General features: G+C 19.9%; 1 long non-coding RNA gene across 1 annotated transcript; it reads left to right on the forward strand.

Moving 5' to 3' along the window:
* Positions 1–436: 436 nt before the first annotated feature.
* Positions 437–7,960, forward strand: LOC122502688. Its single transcript, XR_006301656.1, has 3 exons — positions 437–778; positions 6,338–6,912; positions 7,732–7,960. It is a non-coding gene; the product is annotated as an uncharacterized LOC122502688 (long non-coding RNA).
* Positions 7,961–15,617: the final 7,657 nt, after the last annotated feature.

Here is a 15,617-nt window from a genome sequence, read left to right on the forward strand (position 1 = left end):
TCTGTATTTAAATAATTGAATTCTAGTAGAATTTTCTTGGATTTTTTTACTGTCTAAATTTGAGTTAGTGAATACTCGTTCAGTAATTCGAAATAATCGAATTTTCTACAATTAGAAAAATTTTACTGTTATTTTGTTTTGTTTTAAATTTTTCTACTTAAGTTTTAGTAGAATATTAGAATTTGTAGAAATTTCTACTTAATTAGAGGACTTTTGACTAATTCTCATTAAGAGAGTAATAAACAAAAAAAGGATTGTTTAGAAATGAGAAAAATAATTGTTTTTTGGACTTATTTTTCTCTTTTATATCCTCTCTTGTATTTGTATAGACCTTAACTGAATATAAACTGGTTTTCTCTTTTCCTTATAATGGCAATAATTGATAAACTTATTTCCTTCTTTTTGCGAGTTGTTAATTATTCTTGTTTGCATTTAGAGGCAGTATTTTTTGTTATTAAAGCTAAACACCTTTAATAGCGGAAAATTTTTTGCAATAATGTCGTGGTGTGGTAAATTGGGACTATATAAGTTTAACGACGCGATTTATCGGGAAATATCCTAAAGTGGAAACAATAAAATGTCTCCTTTGAAAAGTACTCTTTCATTTTCGATTTTTTACATTTGCCTATTAATGGCATCCTATTGTTATGCGACGGATAATTGTATAACTTATGCTCAACGATGTGATAATAATCCTAAACAATGTTGTGACAATTTACAATGTTTGCCAGCTTTTATTGGTTATATATGCCGTTAAAGGTGAATTTGTATTTTTTCGGTAAGTATAATTATTATTATTATTATTATTATTATTATTTATTGTTTAGAACGAACCTAATTAATTAAATTGATTATTTCTTATTTTAATTTACTGTTTACTCAATTTTTTTTAAGTGATTAATTTATTTAATTTATTTGTTTATTAATTTTTTAATTGTTTAATATTACTTTAGAACGAACCAAATTTATTAAATTGATTATGAAAGTATACAAAAAGTATTTTTTTTTACTTCCAAAAGGCTGCTGTTTTTTTTTTGAAAAATTTTCCTTATTGATTGCTTATTTTTCTTTTGAAAATAATCTTTATTTATTTATATTCTACATATTTACCAATTCGTTTTGCGCATTAAATTTGAATCTGCTTCAAATATGTATATAAAGAAAAACGCCACTTTTCTTCGAATATATCACTTAAAATTAAAAAAATGTCTCTGAAATTAATTGTTGTCTTTGCAATATTTTACATTTGTTTTCTACTGAGTAATGTTCATTCTCAAAATTGCGGAAATCGTGGTGATCGATGCGATCGAATAACTGACCCAGAATGTTGTAATCGTTATAGATGTGAAATTGCATTTATTGGAAAAACATGCCGTTAATAATAACTAATGTCACATTTCATTGTTTTATGGTAATTCACATTAATTTTGTTTATATAAATATTATTTAACTTTATGATCGTTATATGTGTTTTTAACAAAAAGTTAGTTTCCGTGTATGCTTTTATATTTTTTTCTTTAAAAAATATTGTTTGGCAAATCGAAAATATGCAGGAATTTTTTCATCATTCGTGATAAAATAATATTAGAAATTAGAAAATTTTTAAAAATGATGATTAACATGAAAAATTTTTTAATTATTAATTATGTAAATTATGCAAAATATTAACTATGCAAGATTTTCTCCTCTTTATTTATAAAAAATAGAAAATTGCTACATAATTTCTATTTCTTAATTACAATTTGTTTAAATAAAATTCAAAGTTATTTAAAAATAAAGAAAAAAAAAATGTTTATAAATTATATTTCTCAATTATAAATTTTTAATGAAAATGAACTTTAAACTTTTAAAATTTTTTAAAAATAAAGGAAATAATTTTACTCAAAAAAAAATATGTTCTGTTCAATTTTTACGAATTTCTATAATTGTAAAATTATATGAAAACATCAATAACTTCTTTTTTAAATAAATATTTAATTTATAAGAAATTTACAAGAAATTGTAAATAATTGAATTCCTGTGGAATTTTTATTATTTTTGAAAAAAATTAAATGTTTGTGTACAATTTTATTAAATTTTTTTTTATAATAATTGAATTCTTTTCGGAAAATTTTATTTTTTACAAAAATTTGAATTAAAAATTTTTAAATTCTATTATTTTTAAAATTGCTAATTTTATTTAAAAAATGAAGTAAAAATTTAGCCCGATTAATTGTAATTTTTCTTATTTATTGTAGGAATACTAAGTTTTATGGAAAAATTATATTAAAATAAATTTTCTTACTATCTAAAGACGGCGAATATTTTTTTTTTTTAAATTGGGAATGAATTTTACAGATGAAAAGAAGAAAATTGAATTAATCTTATTTGTTATTTACAATAAGAAATTTAATAACTGAAAAATTTTCCTTATTGATTGCTTATTTTTCTGTTGAAAATAATCTTTATTTATTTATATTCAATTGGTTCTGAGCTGCTTTCTGTATATAAAGAAAAACGCTCTTTTTTTCGAGAAAATATTCTAAAGAAATAAAATGATTTTTAAATTAATTTCTGTCTTTGCAATATATTGCATTTGCTTTTTAATGAGTTCATATAATGTTTATTCGCAAAATTGCGGAATTTTTGGTGATCCTTGCGGTCGAAGAAGTACTCCAAGATGTTGTGAAAATTTAACATGTGTACATGATATTATTGGAAGAATATGCGTTGATTTATAATGTCAAATTTCATTGTTTAATGGTAATCTACATCATTTTGTTTATATAGATAAGATGCAAAACTTATTTCATATTTTTTAGTTATTAATTTTTTAAATTTTATTAACCCTTTGAGGGGCACATTATTCATATAGACGGATTTTCTTTACAACTCATGTCCTAATATTTTTGGGGTCGCTGATTACGAATTTGAAGTTAGTTTTTAAAAATTCAAAATGGCGGATCTAATATGGCGAACATTTTTTTTAATTAATCGTATTCGCTTGAAAATGTTTACTCGGGGGTTTTTGGGGTCGCTGATTATAAATCCGATGTTAGTTTTTAAAAATTCAAAATGGCAGATCCAATATGGCGGACAATTTTTTTTAATTAATCGGATTCAATAGAAAATGTTTACTCGGGGGTTTTTGGGGTCGCTGATTACGAATCTGATGTTATTTTTTAAAAATTCAAAATAGCGAATCTAACATAGCGGTCAATTTTGTTTTAAATTAATTGGATTTACTTAAAAATTGTTATTTGGGAATTTTCGAAGTCACTGACTTAAAAATGTCTCCGCTAATTATTAACCTACAATCTAAATTTAAAAATAAACTAAACATTGGTAAACAGGGACTACAACAACCTTCGAAGAACAAATTTCGTGACAATCTAATAAATTTTTACATTTGTCATCTGACATATAATATTGGATCCGCCATTTTGAATTTTTAAAAACTGATGTCATATTCGTAATCAGCGACCCCAAAAACCCCCGAGTAACAATTTTTAGTCGATTTTAAAATGTTTAAAAAATTCGTGATTTTTAACAATAATTTATGAATTTTTTTAAACTATAGGAATTTTTTTAACATGATCTAGGTTACATATTTTTAAAGCCCTATTCTTCCTGAAGAAAACGCACTAAATTTGACTCAAAAATATTAATTTTCGTCAAAGATATTGAGGTTTTTAAAGGTGGGACGTATACGTCCCACCGCCCTTCAAAGGGTTAAATACTTATTTTACAACAGTAATTAATTAATTAAAAAAAAGAATTAATTGAAAAGGGAGAAAAATAAATTTTCATTGAATTGAATTTGTAATTTAATGAAAATTAAAAATAATTAAAATTGATAATACAATCAATTTAGTAAATTATTTGTTAAATGTTAAAACTGTTTAATTAATAATAACATTTGTAGATTCTAAAAGTATTTATGAATGTAATTATTAATTACTTTTTATAATAATTGTTTTTGTTTTCCCATTTTGTTTTATCAATATTGAAATTTAACTTTATGATCGTTATGTGTTTTTAACAAAAAATATATTATTATTTGTAATTTTTCTTATTTATTGTAGGAATGCAAAGTTTTTTTGAAAAATTATATTAAAATATATTTTTTTACTTTCCAAAGGCTGCGAATATTTTTTTTTTTTAATTGGGAATGAATTTTACATATGAAAAGAAGGAAATTGAATTAATCTTATTTGTTTACAATAAGAAATTTATTAATTGAAAAATTTTCCTTATTGATTGCTTATTTTTCTTTTTAAAATAATCTTTATTTATTTATATTCTACGTATTTACCAATTGGTTTTGCGCATTAAATCTCGAGCTCCTTTTCAATTATGTATATAAAGAAAAACGCTACTTCTTTTCGAGAATATTAGTTAAAAGAAATAAAATGTCTCTGAATTTAATTTCTGTCTTTGCAATATTTTGCATTTTCTTTTCAATGAATCCATGTAATGTTTATTCTCAAAGTTGCATAATTTTTGGCGATCCTTGCGGTCGAAGAAATGATCCAGAATGTTGTGAAAATTTAAGATGTGAAAATGGATTTATTGGAAAAATATGCGTTAATAACTAATGTCAAATTTCATTTTTTAATGGTAATTTACATTATTTTCTTTTTATAAATATGATGCAAAATTTATTTTCATATTTTTTACTGTTAATCATTTTTTTAATTTAATTAAATATTAATTTTACACGCGGAGAGAGGAATATATATTAAATTTTGTAAAAGTATTTTGCAAATTGGGGAAAAAGTACGACAAATCGAAATTTTTATATAAAAAATACTAAAATTTAGAAAAATTTATTTGAAATTTAGTATAATTGTATCAAATGTTACGAATATTAATTAAATTTTAATATAACTTTACTAAATTTCAAATAAGTTTTTCTAAATTTTTGTCTTTTTTATATTAAAATTTCGCATTGTCACAATTTTTCCCCAATTTGTAAAATACGTTTACAAAATTTAAAATATATTCTCTCTCCGTGCAACAATATTAAATTAATTAACAAAAATAATTAATTAAAACATGAAAAAATTTAATTTGTAATTTTTTAATAAAAATTAATTAAAAATAAAATTTATAGTATAATCAATTTTATATTTTGTAATCAAATTAATAAATTATTGGTCAAATATTAAAAACCGTTTAATTAATAATTATTACATTATTTGTAGATTCTAAAAGTATTTAAATGAATTACTTTTTATAGTAATTGTTTTGTTTTACCATTTTTTGTGTCAATATTGAAATTTAACTTTATGATCATTATAAATGTTTTTAACAATAAATGGATTATTAATTGTAATTTTTCTTATTTGTAGAATACAAAGGTTTTTAGAAAAATTATATTATAATATATTTTTTACTTTCTAAAGGCTGTGAATGTTTTTTTTTCTAAATGGGGAATGAATTTTATAAATGAAAAGAAGGAAATTAAATTATCATCGATAATTTTATTTATTCACAATGATAAATTTATTATTTGGAAAATTTTCCTTATTGATTGCTTATTTTTCTTTTGAAAATAATCTTTATTTATATTCTACATATTTACCAATTATTTTTGCGCATTAAATCTCTACCTGCTTCCTATATATAAAGAAAAGCACTTCTTTTTTTCGAGAGTATATCATTTAAAAGAAATAAAATGTCTCTGAAATTAATTGTTGTCTTTGCAATATTTTGCATTTGCTTTCTAATAAGTCCATGTAAAGTTCTTTCTCAAAATTGCGGAAGTCATGGTGATCGTTGCGATCGAAGAAATGACCCTCAATGTTGTCAAAATTTAAGATGTGAAAATGCATTTATTGGAAAAATATGTCGTTAATAACTAATGTCAAATTTCATTGTTTAATGGTAATCTAAATTATTTTGTTTACATAAATATGATACAAAATTTATTTCAAATTTTTTAGAGTTATTAATTTTTTTAATTTTATGAAATATTAATTTTACAATAGTAATTAATTAATTGGCGAAAAAGAATTAATTGGAACACAAAAAAATTTAATTTTTATTAAATTGAATTTGTAATTTTTAATAAAAATTAATTAAAATTTATAATATTCTAATCAATTTTATATCTATTATTATATTTTGTAATCAATTTAATAAATTAATGGTTAAATGATAAAGTCTGTTCAATTAATAATTACATTTGTAGTTTCTAAGAATATTTATTAATGTAATTATTAATTACTTTTTATAATAATTTTTTTTTAATTTTTTACCATTTTTTGTGTCAATATTGAAATTTATCTTTATAATCATAATATGTGTTGGTAACAAAAATTGTATTTTTAATTGTAATTTTTCTTATTTTTAGAAATAAAAGGTTTTTTGGAAAAATTATCAATCTGGTCAAGGACTAAATAAAAAATTGGAACACTTTTTGACAAATTAGTAATGATTTTTTGTCTTCGTTGTTAATATGAATAAAAATATTTTATATAGACAAAAATTGTTATATTTTTTGGTAAATATTTATTCTTAATTTCAGAATAAATTTTTTTTTCGGTTGTATTTTTTTACTGAATGTTTAGAAAACAATTTTTTCCTTATTGTTATCTGACGTGCGTTATTGCAAATAATTTTTTTTTTGTTTAACTTCAGTAGCAAAAGTTTTGTCTGTCTGCGGCTACTATATATATTCGAAAATTTCATAAAAAATATAAAACGAGAATAAAAATTTGGAAAAAATGAGAACTAATTTTTTATTTGCAATTTTTTGCGTATATTTTTTCGCGTTCTTTAAAAATACATTTTCACAATGCGTACCAGGTTTTCAACGTTGCGATGAACAACCATTTAAATGTTGTAGTGGATTTAAATGCAAACCGGCTTTTATTGGATATTTGTGTCTCGATGGTCCTTGAAAATAGAAATTATCTTTACTTTTCAGTAAGTAATTATTTATACAAATTATATTTTAAAAAGGTTTTTAATTTCTTTTATGAAAATCAATTTTTAATTACTGTGAATTAAAATTAGTACTTGAATTGTGTAATTTATTGTTTATTTTTTAATAATTCGCTTGGAAAAAATTGTAAATAAAAATTTATGCATACAACACTGAAAAAAAATTTATTTGATTCGAATAAATAATTGTCTATTAGCAAAAAAATATTTACTTAAATCAAATAATTTTTATTTTATTCAAATACTATTATTAGTTCCAATACAATTTAATTGACTTAAGTAAAAATTATTTGATTCAAGTAAATATTTATTTGATAATAGACAAATAGAATTTGTGAATTTAATACATTTTTTTTATTGTATATAATTATGAATTTTGTATTTATAATTTATTTCAAAAATGGTTATTTTAAAAATAATTATATCTAATATAATCATATCTAAAATAATCATATCTAAAATAATTATTTCTAAAATAGAAACAATTTTTACAATCAAACTGTTTTTTATTTGTTTGAGAACTTTTTTTGTTTCTGGTTTTTTAAACACTTTTTCGATATTTTTTATATTTTGAAAAAAATTTCAATTTATTTTTTAAAAATCAATTTTTAATCAGTACGATTTAAAATATTGCGCAATTTACTTTTTTAAATAATTCAATTGGAAAAACTTTAAGAAAAATTGGTTTTCATATAATAATTATAAATTTTTTATTTATAATTTATTTACAAAATATTTATTTCTAAAATTTTTTTTTTAAATAGAGAAAATTTTTCAAATTAAATTTTCTTTTGTTTCTAGGTTTAGAGCTTTTTTGATGATTGGAAATTTTTTCGAAGTAAACAACTAAGTTTTATAAAGACGAAAACTTATTTTATAAAAAAATGAAAAATTGCAAAATATTCAAATTTCGATCTAGATAAATTTCTGTTTCAAGAATCAATTAAAATATATCAAGTTTATATAAATGAAATAAAAAAAAAATATAATAGATTTATGAAAATTTTATGTAATAGATTTTAACTGCCAAATTAATATTCAACGTTTATATGTAAGATTGGAGAAATTAATATAAAATTAATATAAAATCAAGATAATTGAAATTCACAAGTGTTTTGTATTTTTGAATAATTTTATTACCTTATTACTTTGTATTTTTTTTCTCTTATATTTTCGCGGATTAAACCAAGTATGTGTTAAATTTGTTGACATTCACAAGCACATTTTTCATTAAACTAATTTGCATAGAATTTTTTTTTTTTTTTAATTATGTATCAGTTTTGACATACATAATAAAAAATATAATTGACACACATTTTTTAAATTCGAGGTATATATAAAAGGACAAAATGTGATTATAATTTTCAATCGAAATTGTAACAATAAAATGTATTCTAAAACTTTTTGTATTTTTTTAATTGTTTGCATTTGGCTTTTCGTTGGTACAGAATCATGTATTCAGTATGGTGAAATTTGTGATGCTGATAATAGTAGAACTGTAAATTGCTGCGAAGATTTAGTATGTTCACGTGGTATTCAAGGATCCATATGTCTTCCTAAATAGTAAAAATATATTTTTTTGTAAGTATTAAGAATTTTTTCGTAAAAATAATAATTTTTGTCATAATAATTATAACTTATAGTTATAATAATTATAAACTATAATAATTTTTAATTTTAATTTTCAGAACTGCAATTCTTTTGAAATGGACAAGGAAATAAATTGAAAATTATAATTATTTTTAAAAAATGTTTATTTTATAATATTGATAGTTTTAATGATTTAAAATAAATTCTTTTACCCATAAAATACATTTCTTTTTCTTCTTCGTTTCCTCTAAATTTGATTTCGGAAATTAGAATTTTTAATTTTTTTTAATAATTTATTTATTTATTTATTTAGATTATAGGAAAAAATGCCTAACATTGTTAGGAGTATAAAATTATTATTTTTATTAATAATAAAAATAATAAATTATTTTATAAGTATATTTATGTTTATTTATGTTTTTTCATTTGTATATTATTTTATTTTTCTATTAGTAGGTATTTTTTTATAAAAATAAAAACCATGAATTATTTTTATAATTTATTAAAAATAATATATACAAATTTTCATGAATAATTTACGTAGAAAAATAAATACATAATTTCTATAAAAAAATGCAATAAAAAAATTATTATTAGAAAAAAAAACTTATCACACAAATGTTAGCGAATTCCCTTTTAACAATAGCGCAGTTATTTGTGCACAGTTTAGAAATTTTATTTTCACATTTGATACATATCTTTTACATAAACTTTTTATTAATCATTTTTTTAATCACGTTTTTTTTCATTAGCTCATTTCCATAAGGAACTAAAATTTATATTAACATTTTCACCTTTCTGCATGAGACTGTTAATTTTTTTTTTTTTAACTTTCGTGAAACTTGAGAATTTTTTATATAGAAGCACACTGCATAGGCAATGTGTTTAATATGTGTTGTGTGTTATAATAAAAACAAGAATAAGTAATATTATTTAAATTGAAGCATAAAATCACAAAATTTGAGAATAAATCACTTTTATCATTATGTGATCAAACATATGTATACAAAATAATTCTTTCTTTGCTTTTGCGTGAGTAATATTGCTGTTAAAAATGTTTTTCCTTTTCTTTTACTCTGAGCTCACAAACCTCTAATCTCACATCTAATTGCATTTTATTTCTCTTTTTATTTGTTTGTCAATTATTTTGATACATAATGTCCACTTGTTTAAAATAATATTTTTTAAGGAATAATAATGAAAATCAGAGAGAAAAGATAAAGTTGAATAATTAAAATTATTTTCTTTTTTTTTACACTTAAAAAAGACCATTTTACACACTGGGGTCGAAACATTTTTTTTAATATTAATTAAAATCGATTACTTGCCTATTAGCAAATTAATATTTACTTGATTCAAATAATTTTTATTTCATTCAAATAAATCATATTTGAACCAAGAATTTCAGTATTTATTTATTTATTTTAGAAAATGCAATTTAATTAAAAAAAAATAAACTCAACTAAAATAAAACTCAAAAATTATTTGACACAAGTAAATATTTATTTGATAATAGACAGGTAATCGTTTATTTGAATCAAAGAAATTTTTTTTCAGTGCGCACAAATTCAGTATTTTTTCTGTTTCAATTTGTATTTTTAGAAATTTTTAATTATTACACTCTCATAAAAATATTTATGCATGAAATGATATAATTTTCGTGAAGAACTTCCTTGTATAAAATACGTTATTTCGGTATTTTTTCTTTTTCATTTAGTTATATTTCTCTTTGGACCAATAAATCAACAATAAAATTAAAATTATTTCTTTTTGCAAAAAAAATTTTTTTTAATTCACAAATTTTGTCTTTCATTTAAAAAAATTAACTGGAGAGAACAAGGAAAAATATGAAATATATGAAAAGTAAATACGACTGTAGCAGGATGAGCGATTTGAAATTAATTTTAATCTAATAGTATTGTCTACTTATCTTTCATCAAATTACAATCTCTTCGTCTCGGTACACGCAAAATAGTTACAGATCTTAAAGCAATTTATCATACCTGACGTAATTTAATATTCCAAGATTGAGATTCAGATAAAAAATAATAAATAACCCTACATCTTCCTTATACGCTAAAAATTCGATTTTTGTTTTTTATTATTAGGGTAAATATTTTTTTTTGCAATCATCGATGAAATTTATTATTTACATTTTAAAAAAAAATTTAATTCTTTCGTGAAATTTTATTATAATTACATTGAACATAATTCAATTCCTACAAAGAATTTTATTATTTTTGATAATAATTGAATTCTTACGAAGAATTTTATTAAAAGATTTGATAATAATTAAATCTTTGGGAGAATTTTATTATTTTTGAAAATAATTGGATTTTTGTAAAGAATTTTATTAAAAGAATATTTGTTTTATTAAAATTTTACCTAAAAAAATTATTCAATTCGAATTATTCAAATTGAATTCAATTATTTTCAAAAATATTTAAATATTTTTGAAAATAATTGAATTCTCGCCAAGAATTTTATTAAAACATTTGAAAATAATTAAATCCCTGGGAGAATTTTATTATTTTTGAAAATAATTTAATTTTTATAAAGAATTTTATTACAAGAATATTTTTTTAATTAAAATTATACATTAAAAATAGTAGAATTATTTCGAGAAATGTTATTAAAATTGTTTTGAAAAAAATTTAATTCTTGCAAGGAATTTTTTGTTATTTTTGAAAATAATTAAATTCCCGCAAAAATATTTATTAATTTTGAAAATAATTTAACACTTTCAAAGAATTTTTTAAAAATTCTTAAAAATAATTAAATTATTTCGAAGGATTTTATAAAAAAATTTTAAAATAAAATGAATTGTTTCGAAACCTTTTTTTCTTTCGAAAATAATTAAATTCCTGCGAAGAATTTCATTAATTTTGAAAGTATATAATTGAATTCTTTTAAGAAATTTTATTTAAATTCTTAAAATAAATTAAATTCTTTCGAATAATTTTATTAAAAAATATTAAAATGATTGAATTCTTTAGAAGGATTTTAGTTAAAAATATAAAAATAATTGAATTCTTTTGAAGAATTTTGTTTAAATTCTTATAATACTCTAATTGATTGATTGAATTGTTTGGATGAATTTTGTTATTTTTAAAAATAATTGAATTCTTTTGAACAATTTTATTAAACATCTTAAACATAATTAAATTTTTTCGAAAAATTCTTTGAAAATAATTCAATTTTTATAAAAAATTTTATTAAAATAATATTTTTTAAATTAAAATTGTACATTGAAAATGATTCAATTCCAACAAAGAATTTTATTATTTTTGACAATAATTGAATTCTCGCCAAGAATTTTTTTGAAAGATTTGAAAATAAATTTGTATCTCCCTTGAAGAATTTTATTATTTTTGAAAAAAATTGAAAAAAATTTTATTAAAATTTTTAAAAGTAATTTTTTTTCGATAAATTCTTTGAAAATAATAATTGAATTCTTGCGAAAACTTTTTTTTTTTGAAAATAGTTGAATTCTTGTATGAAGAATTTTATAAAAAATTTTGTGTACCCAATTAAATAATAATAACTTAGTTAATAAATAATGAATTTTCCAAAATTTTTAATATGAAATTATTCAAAAATTGAAATTAATATTTAAAAATAAAAAATTTTGTAATTTTTACAATAACAACAAATTGAATACCGCGTTTCGTTATTTTAATATTAATATTTAAATTTAAATAAATTGTTAATTAGGTTTAACTTTTTATTGATTATTAATTTTTAATTATTATTTTAATTTTAATTAATAATTAAAAATAATAATTTAATAAATTAATATAATTTAAAAATTAAATACAAACGTGCGATTAATAATTAATTATTAATCGTCAATTTTTTTGCATTATTATTTTTCTTATTTCAAAAAGGGAAAATAATAATTCGAATAATTAATTAAAAAATGAATTGTTAATTTCTTGAAAAATGCAATGAATATTTAAAATAACGAAAATAATTTCTTTAAATTAGACCCTTTTGATACATAATGTATGGATAAATACCACAATTAAATTTTTAAATCAGAGAGGTCACGAAGCAACTGAAATTCGTTCTTCTATATAAATTATTATGCGGCAGTGATTATCATATATAGTATACATATATATATACATACTCACAAGTCTATGATGATTATAATATTCACACAGCTCTCTGGACTTGCGTGCAACTCTCCCTTTTTGATAAATATAAGTAAAAGATTTTTCACCTCCTATAGGTAAAGTATATAGAAAGATCTATGTCACATAAAATTTTATATGCCTTATTAAGTTGAAACCGCCCCTAAATCAAAAATTATTTCCTCATAGGGGCGTCAAATCTCTATATATGACGACTAAACGCCCTTTCACCTCCACAACTTGATCGATGAAGTGATTATTTAATATTTTCGTGTAAAAAAAAGAAGAAATAACTCTTTTATAGTATTTTAAGTTTCTTTAAAAACACGTGAAAATCTCATCAAAAAAAAAAAAAAAGGAAAGGAAAATTATACAAAAACTTGGCCAAGTTCAACTGAGAATTTTTTCTTCACCTCTAAATGTAATTTATTACGTCGTAAAAGTTGGTGAATTTTTTTCTTAATTTTTACAATGTATTTTTAAAATAACGTTTATGTGGTATTTGGAAAAGAAATTTTAATTTCAGTTCATAGGAATTGTGTATAATTTGAATAGTAATTTATGTCTTGGTATTTTTCTTACTAACATTTTTTTTTTTTTGAGAATGAGATTAAAAGTTGAATTTCAATACATTTTGTTTCTTTCTTGTAATTTTTTTTTTGTTTTTTTTATGAAAAGCGGAAGGACGAATATTTTGTAATGACGTCCTATCGAATCATCGTCATTAATCAGGTCAAGTTGTCTAAGTCACGAAAGTTCCAAAGCTTTTGAGAACGCAAAATAAAATGCTGACTTTGCAACAAGAGTGAGTGGACACGCAGAAGTGACCATGCCCCAGTAATTTTTCCCTTCGACTTTAAAGTTAAGCACGAAACTTAATTTTTTTTGTCCCTTTTCCTTATGCGGACTTGGAATGTTAGCATTTTTTTCCTTTTTTTTTTTTGTTTTTTGCTTCAGAAGCATTGTTATGCTCGGATCGATTCTTGAGACGCGATCTCACATTTTTCTCCTCTAGTTGCACTTAGAAATTAAGGCAAATAGTTAATTTTTTACATAATTATTATAATCAACGATTGAAAGAAAAAAATATTTTTATTGAAAAAAATACTGAAAATATTTTTTTACAAATTATGCAAAATATTTTTACATTCTGTTTATAATTTTAATATTTTCTCCTTTTATTTATCAGGCTTCGCACTAGATGATTTTCAAATTATTATTAAAAAAATTATTATTAAATTTAATTAATTTAAATTAATTAATTTTAAAAAGTAGTAAAAAGTGGCTTTAACATTAAAAAAAGTAGATATCGAAAAAATTTAATTTGACGATAAAAAAAAATTTTCCCAATGTCCATAAAAAATTTTCCAAATTTTTAATTAGAATTCTTTAAACATAGGTACTATTATGTTTGAAATTTTTTTTTAAACTAAAAAAATAAAATTCTTTAAAATATGAAATTTATTTCAATTAAATTTGACAAAATTTCCATTTAATTAGAAATTTAATGTAATTTTGTTGAGATAATTTAAGAGATTTTAAGGAAAAATATTTTAATATTGAATTCTTCAATAATAGGTGCTATTATGTTATAATTGAACTGAAAATAATCGAATTTTTGCAAAAAAAAATGTTATCAAAGTTATTAAAAATAATTGATTTTTTTGGGGGAATTTTATAAAAAGTTTTTTATTAATTTAAAAAATAATTTAATTCTTCTAAAGAATTTTATTTAAATTCTTAAAATGCATTAAATTCTTTCGAATAATTTAATTAAAAAATATAAAAATAATTGAATTTTTTAGAAGGATTTTATTAAAAGATTTAAAAATAATTGAATTGTTTCGATTAATTTTGTTATTTTTGAAACTAATTGAATTCTTTTTTAAAGAATTTTATTAAACATTTTAAAAATAATTACATTTTTTTGAGAAATTCATTGAAAATAATGAATTTTTGTAAAGAATTTTATTAAAATAATATTTTTTTATTATAATTGTACATTGAAAATAAATCAATTCGAACAAAGAATTTTATTATTTTTCAAAATATTTGAATTATTATAAAAATTTTTGTTTTGAAATATCTAATTAAATAATAATAATTTTGTTAATAAATAATGAATATTTCTAAACTTTTAATATGAAATTATTCGAAAATTGAAATTAATATTTGCAAATAAAAATTTTTGTAAAGTTCACAATAAAAATGAAATAAAAATGTGCAATTAATAATTAATTATTAATTGTACATTTTTTTCATTATTATTTTTCTTTATTTCAAAAAGGTAATTTTATAAATAGTTCTTTAAATAATTAAATTATTTTGAAAGTTTTTATTAAAGTAGAAGATAATTAATAATAATTTAAAATAATTCAATTCTTGCGAAAAATTTTAATGAGTTTTATTAAAATTTTATAATTATTTATTTATACCAGTAGGTGAATTTTTTGAACTCTGGAAAAAAATTCTTTCATTAGTTGTCAAAAAAAAAAATTTAATTTAATTGAAAAGACAATTCTTTCTTTTCTTTTTGAACATGTTTCAATATTGATTTTCCTTCGGATTTAAAAACATAATTTCTATTTTCTACGTTTAAATTATCTTTCTATTTCTAGTTACGACTAAAATAGATTCTTATATGACTTTTTCCCTTATGAATTATTCATCTTCTTCATTATATAATTTATTATATTTCTATTATTAAAATTTTTATTTAGCTTCCCCGAGCCATTAAATTCATATTTAATTACCGTAATATATTCGCAAACTATTTCGTAGACTAATTTTAAATTTTCAAGAAAAAAATATTTTTATTAACAAACAAAAAAATGAAAACAAACAAAATATTTTGTTTACAAATTTTTCTTTTTCAAATTTTTTTCGAAAAATTATGCAAAATATTCTTTTTATATACAGAAATATATACAAATTTAATAAGAAATATATTTTTCCTCTAAT

This window comes from Leptopilina heterotoma, unplaced genomic scaffold (assembly GCF_015476425.1).
Source record: "Leptopilina heterotoma isolate Lh14 unplaced genomic scaffold, ASM1547642v1 Lhet_108, whole genome shotgun sequence".
NCBI lineage: Eukaryota > Metazoa > Arthropoda > Insecta > Hymenoptera > Figitidae > Leptopilina > Leptopilina heterotoma.